Raw genomic sequence first — 11901 nt, 5'->3', positions numbered from 1 at the left:
TCACCAGGCCTTGCGGTTTTTGTAAGTCTATGAGGAAGTTACATAAGTCTGTGTAACTTCTTCCGTCATTCCTAGTTTAGTGTTCAGCCTAAACTCTTTTGTCTCAGTAAGCTAACCAACTCTAACTAGTTCAAGAGTCGGCTCAGGTCTGGAAGAAACGACATCGCATTTATGACAAGACAAAACTGTCGATAAATCTGAGAAGCCGGCGAGAGAAGTCACAGAGGTCCGGGCGAGCTTTGGCTGAAATCGTCTATTGCCCAAATCAGGAAAGAAAACACACTATGGGAACTTTAGGAAAACTTGAGGAGAATCTTAACGAGGTCCTTCCGTAGTTTTTGTTTCTAACTGTATTCCTGAAACAGACGCGTGGAGATTCAGTGTGTCTGAAGAGGCAGAAACTAAATGAAGCGTAATGCACATTCAAGCATATAAATGTGATTTTTTAAAATCACAGATGCATTGCATTCATGTCGCTATCAAATCAGTTTTCATACAAACGTAGATTTATTTCAACATGCAGACTCATGCACACACACACACACATATATATATATATATAATATATATATATATATATATATATATATATATATATATATATATATATATATATATATATATATATATATATATATATATATATATATATATATATATATATATATATATTGCAATGAATGGAGCCTCTCTCCGAACCTCCTGTGTCCTTTTTTACATCTGTAAACGTAATTGAAAAAGAAAATAAAATTTATTTCCATTGTTTAATTACTAGAACTGTGGGTTTCCACTTGCCCCTTCATAAACTCTCTCCATCATTCCCCAAAATGGTTGAGCCTAACCCCTCTCTCTGTTCACAATGACTGCTTGAGGCCTTGATTTCCAGGGTGACTGTCGTACCTTCTCGGCATCAAGCAAGGTCAAGGGAGGAGCCAAAAAGAGAAAGTTGGTGCCCTTCCTCATTCTGAACCCTCCAAGGGGGTTAACTGATGCCATGTGGTCATTATAGAAAACGTGATGAAGATTGACCTTTGCGCCATCTACAAGAGACGTGATGAGTAATCCCCGAATATTATTTATAGATGATGCAACAGAAATCGAGAAAGAGAATCACTCAGAACACTACCCAGGATAGATGTCTTAACCTTGCCTGTCCTGTGAATCCTCCACGTGTTCAACGCTGAGGCTCGAACCAGTATACTTTGTAGTGGCATTTTTAATTTCCCCTCCATCGCCAGCGCCCTATCGAATGAGGACACCATCCGGCATCTTGAGGTTTCTTAGACGGTAATTTCATTTACCGGAATAAGGTTTCTTTAGTCAGTGTTCACGATTCCTCCCCTTTGAGTTATTCCTCTGTCTACTTTTCATTTATTTTCCATTGCGATGTTCCTGATCACATTTCAGTAATTTGTGTTGGAGCATTCAGCATTAACTGTCCAGTAATTATGATCTGTGTTTGTTATGTAAAGTGTTGAACTGAGTTTTATTTTTTGGCACCATCCGAATTGTCCTAACATTATTTCAATAAATAAAAGGAACTCCCTGTGTTCATCCGTTGCCGTCCAGAATCAAGTAAGTATCCTCGGACATTCATAGCTCTCTCTCTCTCTCTCTCTCTCTCTCTCTCTCTCTCTCTCTCTCTTATTTCCACAATTAAAATGTTGAACACACGAATTTTTGTAAGAAACAATTTTATCCAATTTTTTTCCCCATACAAAATTTTTAAAATAAACCATTATCTCAAATAATGTTGAATCTCAGTTTTATCCTAACAAAGCAAAAATATTTCTAATTTTGAGCAAAAAGTTTTCATTTTAAGCTGTTACTTTTCTTAAATGTGGTTTTCAAAGCCAAGAACTAATCGTATTAACAGGCAGACATAACAGTAAACACAGCACGAATATCCTAGCATAACTTACTTACTGATTGATTGATACTCTCTACTGTTCTAGGAATTTTCTCTGTCTCCTTCTCATACACATATTGAAACAATCCAACCTTCTCTTGCACTTCTTTATCGACATCCAAGTTCCTGGGAACAATGATGTACAAGGATATCCCGGATAGCAACAGAAACCAGGTGATAGCTGTGGTCTGAGAAAGTTCGATGTTGACTTGCACTTTCTCAAGATGTTTAGACTCTTGATTTCATTTCACTGACTTTTTATCTATGAGTTACATCCAAACATTCTCTCTCTCTCTCTCTCTCTCTCTCTCTCTCTCTCTCTCTCGGTGTATGTTTCAGTACTTTTATTTCATCTCCCGTCGAAGAAGAATCCGCTATCATTACTTTTTTTTACGCATGCAAAAAATTCGGAATTAAAGAGCAATGCAGTCATTTAAAAATACAAACATGAGTAAAAGAGTGACTACCAGATTTTACAGGAACTTGCAGTATTACGGGAAATACTTTAGCATACGAATTATTGTCGTAAACGCCATTTTGTTGAGGGGATCACCAGGTGTCCATAGTTAGCACGAATGATAGTTTATCAGAAATAAAAAAAAATATTTGCTGATCCACCTAGTAGATAAACATAGATTTTAAATGCCCCAGTGTGTTTTTCCTTCAACCCTTCCAGCCTTAATTGTAGGCAGTACGAAGAATTGAATTTCCTGAATGAGTTTTAATGTTATCATTATTCACATTACTTTATTTATATTTCTCCTAGCATCCAGATTCATAATGTGAGTTTTTCCCTTATTGCACACTGAGGAAAGTATCCATAATCAAATATCACATAAATGATATTTTCTACGTCTTTTCTTATCGTATTTAAAAGGGTCTATGACCCATATTTTTGTGGATATAAATTTACAGTTGTGTTCACTGAAATGCTTGTGTATAGACGAATGTAAATTGAGATTTTTATTACAGGAAATGTGGAATATTTATACTCTTCAAATCCTTTGTACATTTTATTCCGTGTCGACAAACTTCACTCGAGCAACAAACTAAAGGTCTCTCTCTCTCTCTCTCTCTCTCTCTCTCTCTCTCTCTCTCTCTCCTTTGAAGCCTTTCATTATAGCTTCAGTGCCGACATTGCGTGAAGTATCCGTGTATATAGCGGCAGAATATCATTGATGTTTATTTTTTATTCGAATTATAAATTCATTTTGAAGTTCTTTTTATGTGTTATTTTATTTCACAGAGTAACTCGAGCCTGGAAGCTGTATAAACCGAAGAAGAAATGCTTATAATTTTTCCTTTTTTTTTTATTGAAAAACTTTATTTGCATTCATGAGTAATGATTTTAGGGCATACATCAAAGTTTTTCCCAAATTTCCTTGGTAGATTCCTTTAAATTATATATACAGAGCTCCGGTTTGACACTTTTCAGTTACCGGAAAATCAAATCTGAACATCGCTGAAAATCGTCAAAATCATAAAACCTTTTAATGCTATGTATGAAAACGATGTAAACTGCATTATATTATACATCAAAATAATTATGATTATTCTGCCATATAAATATATGTAACGACACATATATGAAATAATTTATGATGAATATATTTGTATGTAACCTCGGATCGTCGAATGAATATAAACCGGGGATGTGTATATATGTATGTATATATACATATGTATGTATATATATGAATATTATATAAACATTTATATATAATTATCGATTTTTATATTCGTTTTATATTCGTCCGTGTCTGATATGAGTAATTATTAACAGATTCTTGAAATGTATTCTATATAAACCTTACTTAATAGAGGCTTAGATTCTATGCATTTTTCAAATTCTGATTAATTGATTAGACGGATTGCTTACACCATCCGTCTCGATAACTATCAGAATAAAAGGTCAAGTGATTAAATTAATTAGATGATTAATATATAATCAGTAAATTCATTTCTTGACGGATTATATTGGTCTGTTAGATATCTTCAGTTCATTTGTCCTAATCAGGAGGCATTAGTCATTGTATGATCAGGAATATACCATAACTCTGCGCAATATCTGTTTGGCTATATCTTATTAATCTTTATAAGGATTTTTTATTTTCTTTGGGAATTGATGTAATATTAGTTTATTATGTATATATATATATATATATATATATATATATATATATATATGTGTGTGTGTGTGTGTGTGTGTGTGTGTGTGTGTATATGTATACATATTGTATATATTATTATTATTTTGTGAAAATAATGGCAGTTTTCAGCGAATTAATCTTATACAGGATTTTTTCAATTCTCCTGACAATTCGTTTTTCTGACTCAGCTAGGTTGTTGAGTAGATTTCCAATATTCATATTTGTCTAAATTGGGATACTTGTCAAAGACTGTTTTATGAAAATATTATATTTTGCTTATATGTTTCAACCATCTCCGTGGTCGTAGTCAGGACGCTGGTGAAGACGAACATCATTTTCATTAATTAATTTTTCAGTTTCCACAACCTTTTCATTAACAGATCTTCTTTTATCTCTCTTAGTTAGTCTTTTAACTTCTGATTCCAAACTCAAGTGCTTAGTTCTTGCTAATTCAAAATCTTCATCACTAACAAAATGCATCTCACTCCTCAATTTTGCCTCACCTCTCTTTTCGATCGTAACCCATGTTTCCTCAGACAATCCACATCTTTTCCCTCAATCTGAGTCTCCTTCTGGTCGTACAACCAGCAGCCTCATGCAAAGCTTTATTCACATCCTCCAACATCTAATCTACACTTCTCCCTCCCTCCTCCAATGTTTACAATACCAAAAACCTGTTTCTGCATTTTGTCCTAAATTCCTCCTTTTCCTCTCCTTCCCTCCTAAGCATATCAATATCATACCTATCAACAACAGGTTTTCCCTTCTGACTTTTTAGATTAAGTCTTGTATTAGTGTAGTTACAGAGATTAGGTTAATCACGCCCGTTATTATTATAATTTTGTGGTGCATAAGTTATCGTACTCCCAAAGAGGAGTGATATTGTACTTGTAAAGTTGATCACGCAACGGTGTTTGTGGAGCGAGCGCTCAAGTACCAGGATCGAATCAGGACGAGGGAATCCTACCGCCCTTTTTTTTTTTTTTTTTTTTTTTTGAAATGGGGCTTGTCCTCCGAAGGGCTGGACAAGAATAACTTCTGGAGGCCATCTTCATTCCTAAGAAGGAATAGTCGACTGAGTCCTTCGATTCCAAAGGGCAGGATTATTAGGGTGCGTCTCAGTTCATCCCATGGCAAAGGGTCCTTCCACATGATTTTGCTTGATCATATACTCGATTGCAAAGTTGCCCTTAGCTCTGTGTGTATGTGTGTGTGTGCGTGTGTGTGTGTGTGTGTGTGTGTGTGTTTGTGTTCCAATGATGTTAGGGGCTTGAAAAAAAAAAAAGAGCAGAGATGATTGTAAGAACACTGCAGACAAATCAATTTAAATGAACGAAATTCGATGTGAATGAAAAATATACAAAACAGAAAATCAGTTACGTAGGAAATAATCGAGTGACAAAATGAATAAGAGAAGAGAAGGCGAAGGGGAAAATGAAGAGAGCGAAGCAAACAAAGCTAAATTGTGAATGAGAAAGCAATGAATGAGCTCATTTTTCTTTTTACCAGGTCAAGCAGGGAAATTAAACGGGAGGAGAATGATTATATGGAGGAAGGTCACAGGGACTCAAATAATCTTCTCTGGGGTCGAGTATGATTATAATTGTTATTATATAGCCTACTTATAAGAGCTTAACAACACTAATCATTGTTAAGCCAGGTTGATTTCTGATTTAATTTTAGATTGCATGTATAAAAATTAACAATCATATGAAACTGTACTTTACAAGTCTAACAATTTAAGAAATTATATGTAAAGGATTGTACCGTCAGGTGATTATCTTGCAATTGTTCGTAATTATAATTTAACGGTTAAGGTAAGATATAACTATAATAGGTGAAAGCTAATTTTAAACTTTGGTGAATACAACGATTCAGTAAGTTAAAGGCGTAACATATATTTTACAAGTAATTTTGGGACATGCCAGAGAGATTTCTCTTCACAGCAAAAAAGTTTAAATTACACTTCAATTATTATATGCTGTTCAGTTAAGAATTGTCCTATAAACTCCAGGATATCCTTCGAAGAAAATGGCTTGAGCAATCGCTGATTGTAAGACGTTCGTCAATTTGAATGTTTAGTTACAGTGAATCTATCCCAGTTCAGAATTTTGGATGAAAGAAAATTTAGGTTTTCTGCATGCTCGTATGTTGTCTGTCACACGACCACTAGTTCGCTAATAAGTTTTCCTCTTTCGTATGATTAAAAAGCAATGGTTCCAAAACAAGTCTATATGGGTAATATACCTTATATACATACATACATACATGCTTAAATAGATACATACATAAGTACATACAACATACAAGTCGATTTATGTAATTTTCGTCTTACATAAAAATTAAAACCCTCTTCCAGTCCTTCTCTGTTTAAATTAATTTCTTACACATTTTCTTGGTTTTCCTAACGGTGTTTGTGGTTTGGTAAAGAACATAGCAGAAATTATAATTACGTATTAAAATAAATGGAGAATCAAATTACATTGCAATATATATGCATATATATGTATATATATGTATGTATGTATGTGTATATATGTATATATATATATATAAACATATACATACATACATACATTTATATATTATATAGATATACATACATATATATACATATATATATATATATATATATATATATACATATATACACATATATACACACATATATATATATATATATATATATATATATATATATATATATATATATATATATATATATATATATATATATTCTCCACATAAACGAAATCTTGTCCAAGAATCATAGCCATCAGAACACAGGAGTGTTAATTTATGTTCATGAATATACGCGTGTTGTATGTAAATACATGACATCTTCGCATTGATTTTCTGTTACCCTTTAAAGTTCATACTTCTATCTATAGAACTCTGTCATTTACATCACCGCTTCTCTCTCTCTCTCTCTCTCTCTCTCTCTCTCTCTCTCTCTCTCTCTCTCTCTCTCTCTCTCTGTGCGAGAAAGATATTTTTTAATTTCTAAAAAAAGTACCTCACATGAAGACTGAAAAACATCATTCAGTCATTCTATTCCCATAAGTTAATCTCTAGCATTTCTTTTATTGTATCCGTTATTTTCTGTTCCACTGCCACGTTTCTTCAAAACTTCAAAAATATTCCTTTGTGATTAACACCCTCTGTTTCATGGGATGCAATTCCTATAAAAAAAAGAATAAGTTTTAAGTACAGTGTACTTGAGCAATATCGCCAAGCATTCCAAGGAATCCCTAAAGGATTATTCCAGGAGTTCACCAACTCCTGAAATAAGCAACGGCTCCCCATCAACAACTGTCGCCCGGAAACATTTCTAGGGGGAATCCGTAAAGGATTGTTCCAGGAGTTCACCAACTCCTGGAATAAGCAACATCTCGCCATCAACAACTCTCACCCGGAAACATTTCCAGGGAATCCCTAAAGGTTATTCCAGTTCACCAACGCCTGAAATAACCAACGGCTCCCCATCAGCAACTTTCCAGAAACGTAAAGGATTATTTTCAACTGTTGAAGTAAAACGGCTCCCCGATCAAAGAAATTATTCCAGGAGTTCCAGGATTTCAACTGCTGAAATAAGCAACTTCTCCCCATCAACATGAGTACTCTCGCCCGGAAAAATTTCTTAGGGGGAATCCCTAAAGGATTATTCCAGGAGTTCACCAACTCCTGAAATAAGCAACGGCTCCCCATCAGCAACTCTCTCCCGAAACTTTCCAGGGAATCCCTAAAGGATTATTCCAGTTCACCAACTCCTAAAATAACCAACGGCTCCTCATCAACAACTCTCGCCCCGGAAAATTTCCTGGGGGGAATCCGTAAAGAATTATTCCAGGAGTTCACCAACTATTGAAATAACCAACGGCTCCCCCATCAGCAAGTCTCTCCCGAAATATTTCCACTAGGCGTTATATCTGTCTGAAGTGACAAAAAACCGCGATGCGCTCTTCCCATAACACTCAAACCCAATACCATCCACAGCCAATATTTTACAATGTAAAGGTTAGCCAGGCCATCCTCGGGGACTCGGTTCCTACGAGAACAAAGGGAAGGGGAAACTAAGATCAGCAGGTGACGCTTACTATAGTTCCTTTTTTTTTTCTAAGCGGGCCTCTGGGAGAAATAGGGCTCCATCTTGATCATGACCTTCGCCATTGCCGGCGCTCTTTATTTCCGCAGGGAAGAAGAGACGAATATTTTGAGCTTTCGTGGCTTTTTCTACTTTTATACGTTATTTGTTTCGTATCATTCTAAGACTGTTTTTTTTTTATGCAGGTCTTAGCTAACTCATTTTTGTCATCGTGTTTCGTACAAGTATATCATTATGCTGTTTTGCAGAGGTATAAGATAAAAATTATTGAAGTTAGGTTCATTCTGGTTTGAGTTACCAGTGATAAATGTGAAGAAATATTTGTAGATTATTTCCCTTCGGATCTAAGGGTCACTCATTACATGGAGTTTCTTAAAGGAATGTGATGAGGGTATTCAAGTGTTCATATATATATATATATATATATATATATATATATATATATATATATATATATATATATATATATATATATATATATATATATATATATATATGTGTGTGTGTATATATATATATGTATATGTTTATATACAGTATATACTATATATATAAATATATATATATGGAGCAGAAATGAATTTCTGACTCCCATCAGGATCGAACCCAGGTATTTCAGTTAGTGGTTCAGTTGGTAGCGCCCATGTTCTTCAGTTGAAAGACCTGATATGAATCGATCCAGATATATGAATCAGAATATATATATATATATATGTATATATATATATATATATATATATATATATATATATGTATGTATGTATGTATCTTTTCCCCTTTATCATTTAGTTTTCTGTTAAATAAAACACTGTGCCGGCTTTGTCTGTCCGTCCGCACTTTTTCTTTCAGAGAGGGTTAGACGCCAGTGGAAGTGTACCATCCTCCAAATCAAACCCTTCCCCCAGTTTTTTTTTTTTCCTCAGAATAAATTTAGATAATTTGGCAAAGGTATAATCTAGCCACCACCAGCTCTTTTACATTTTGGATGGACTGGTGGGGCGATAGACCGGGAGTGTTTTCCAAGATCCTATATCTGGCGAAGGCCGAGTGTTTAGCCGCAAAAGCGCGTTGCACCACTATTTGGAAAGGGAGAATACTGCAAGGTTAATGGCTCCAGTAGTAAAAGCAGTCCATTACTTGAAAAGAAATACAAAAGTAACAAAGAATTGTTTAAATAAAATAACTAAAGATGAAAAAATTAAACTATTAAATATGACTCACGTGACCTAGTAAAAAAAAAAAAATTGAAATCAGTTCAACGACGTGACGAGGAAGACTATTCCAAAATTTGGCCATAGCTAGAAAAACTTATCGGCTGCATAGCCTGAGCCTTACGAAAGAAAAGTCAAAAGTGTTAGGATTATTAACAGATTATTTCATGCCCCCCTGGTATATGGTATAATCTAGAAAGATCAAAGCAAGGTCTACAGCAGTGGCTCTCAATCTTTTTTTAGTGATGGCACCCTAGCTAATGTAATCATTACTGTGGCACCCCTTCTTCACCATCCCACCATATCGCCATATCGCATGAATTAACTTCCTATTTAATGAATAAAATTATTATCCATACTCAAACCAGATTCAGCACACCGTACATGAAGAAATATATTGTACAAACAAAGAGCATGTCAGAAGAATTAGATAAACATAATTAGAGTAAACACACTGATAATAATTCTCTGAAGACTTCTGCGAACTTTTTTTTTTTTTTACAAATGTTCATTGAGATGATCTCGCCAAGACAAAATTCATGACAATGTTGCCACCCAGTTTGAGAATCATTGGTCTAAAGAATACAATTTTTAGACCTTGGATCTGGGTGCCAAAAGATATTCACAGTAACGAAACAATTCCTAAAGCACAATGAGCTGAACGATCGCTGATGCCAAAGATTAAGACGAAAATCTGGAATGCCGGAGTTTAACAGAATTCAAGGTTTTATCAGACAATTTGAGATGCGCGAGTCAGCTGCTGAAGACTAAAACATGAATGATATTCAAGGCACTGCAGAATAAAAGAATGGAAACATTTCCCCTGGATAGACAGATTTCCAAAATTCTGGAAAGACTTTATCAATGTCCTTTTTTTTGCAGTTGAAGAAGAGATGGAATGGGTATGCTTGCCTAAAGTAAATATGTAGTCTGGAACTACACCTAGCACACACACACACACATACACACGCACATGTATATATGTATATATATATATATATATATATATATATATATATATATATATATATATATATATATACACCACATCACCATGACATTTTATAAACACAAACATTAAGCTACAAATTTCATTTATTATCAAATTCGCCCTACTTCATAAATAATGCCGAAAAGGAATTATAATTGATAAATGTTATAGATATATACACACATATGTAAATATATGCATATATATATATATATATATATATAAATAAATACATACATGCATACATACATATGTATCCGCATACGTGCATGTGTCTTTTTTATATGATTACGTACAAGTACAAATACAAACTATACACGCGTGTAAGTATGATTTCCTATGTTTACCCGGCCTTGGAAAGAAATTGAATACCACTTGTGTATTACGAAGGTAATTTAGTTCACTCAATAGAGGCATAGATTGCGCCATGTCGGCCTTTGCACTGGAGGTGATGCTTAACTTGTTTTTTTTTTTTTTTTTTTTTTTGTCCCCTTGGAAAACGAACGTTTTTCTGGGGGTAAAAAAAACAGCAGGAGACCTCTCAAGTTCTTTTCTTGGAACAAATGTTTTATTTCTTTTTCTCTTTTTTTTTTGTCCCGGTAATATTCGTAGCAGTTTTATCTTTTATGTTCGGTGGAAATATTTTTTTAGTTATTTTTCTCGGGGAAAATTTATTTTTATTTTTATCTGGGTAGATGTTCTTGCATTTTCTGTCGAACGGAATTTTTCGTATTTATATTTCTAGGAAGGTGGTGAAGTCATTTTCATTTCCATTATCTACTTAGTAGAGATGGTTCTAATATGTAACCTAATCTTTCATAATTATTCACTGAAAATTCTATAACCTTTATGATATAATTTATTGCGACATACCGTCCCCTAAAGTCTCACACAGAGCCCAGACAACTTTTGTCGCAGCCCTATAATAAATGAATCACCGATGCTTTAGTCAGTTTAGTGGGTCAGACCAAAAGGTTTCGATATATTGATTACAAGCCAGAATCCGCAGCAGGAGACCGGTTTCTAAATAACTCATTAGACGTGGGAAGCTCTGGGGTCATTTCATAGCTTAGCTCACTGCATCGCTGTCCTTGAAGGCTGAATGTGTATTAGAATTGAAAATGTGTCTGGCGCTGTTTGTAGCTTGAGAATTCTCTTAATTGGCTTAATTTATGTAAGACAACTGCTGCACAAGATGAAATGAAGCATTGTGGGAGTTTAATAGATAGAGGAAATAGTAAGTGTGAAGCCGTGAAATACGTCAGTGTGCCACAAACTGTAAAGCACCAAAAAAAAAAAAAAAAAATACTCTCCATTATTGAAAACATCGTTCACCTAACCTGCAAGTCATCCTCCATGACCTAATATGTTCCTCCCTATGACATTTAAGATTTCCCAACGCTATTTATCTTATTAAATTATTAAGGTCGAATGTTGTTATATACAAAAAAGGCATTATTGGTATTTGATTTAAATTGATTTTCATTGAAAGACCTTTTTTTTTTAGATTTTAGTAACATTAGCGAGTCAGTCCA

The sequence above is a fragment of the Macrobrachium rosenbergii genome, chromosome 52, assembly GCF_040412425.1.
Source record: "Macrobrachium rosenbergii isolate ZJJX-2024 chromosome 52, ASM4041242v1, whole genome shotgun sequence".
Classification (NCBI taxonomy): Eukaryota; Metazoa; Arthropoda; class Malacostraca; order Decapoda; family Palaemonidae; genus Macrobrachium; species Macrobrachium rosenbergii.
Note: the sequence above shows the minus strand (reverse complement) of the source record.